The following is an 879-nucleotide window of genomic DNA, read 5'->3' as shown; positions in this document are numbered from 1 at the left end:
TATACAACTACCCTTGATAACTCTGGGCTAACCATTGTTGGTTACGCCTCACACCCTGTGAACAAATCTCTTGTCCCATTGGAATTAAATGTGGACACTCTTCGAACCGCCCTTCGCTTGCCTTCTCTTCAATCTCTCAACCTAAATCCTTTTGCCCCTACACCCACCGACAGTGAATTACTCCAATTTTTGGACTTTCTTTCATATGCCACCCTCATTTCGAAACGGACTCAATTCAGGCGCAAATGCTTACCTCCTGTGTGGAACACCCTCTTCTCCATTCTAAATTGCTGCCTCACAGGAAAGGTAGGTAGCMATGATMAAGCTTCAMACGCCATGCTGTCAATCCTATATGGTGTTTACTTCAATCTTCCTTTGGACTATGCTCAACTCATTTTTGAGGATATGATTGGGCTCATAAAGAAGAAATGTGCCACTCAAAAGGGAGAAAAATCGAAAGTACAGGCTCAAAAGAAGGCCAAAGAAGACATTAACCAACCAAACCTGATATTCCAACGTTTTCTTGGTCTTGTTTTTGGAGACCTCCTAGCACAAAGATTGCCCTCTGCAGCGCCGAACGTAAAATTATACCCATTCAAGGATTTCAAGCCTACGGAACATGAAAATGTGTACAAAAGCCCCTGTCCGATCTCAAAAGCCATGCTCCGTTATCTCTCTTATGAAGAAAGGAAAGCTTACAGACGTGGGAACAGGCGACCAGAACCGGTCCCTGCAATCCCACTATGCATAGGTGTACCCCTAGGTGAGTGTGTTGAAAAAATGAGAGTTGAGGAAAGGTTGGAGGAGCCAGTARTGGCTGGTGAGATGAGTGAGCACCCACCTAGCGTCCCCTCACCTCCACGACATAAGAAGAAGAAG

The sequence above is a fragment of the Cynara cardunculus genome, assembly GCF_001531365.2.
Source record: "Cynara cardunculus var. scolymus isolate 2C chromosome LG 2, CcrdV1, whole genome shotgun sequence".
Classification (NCBI taxonomy): Eukaryota; Viridiplantae; Streptophyta; class Magnoliopsida; order Asterales; family Asteraceae; genus Cynara; species Cynara cardunculus.
This window is presented reverse-complemented; position numbering follows the sequence as displayed.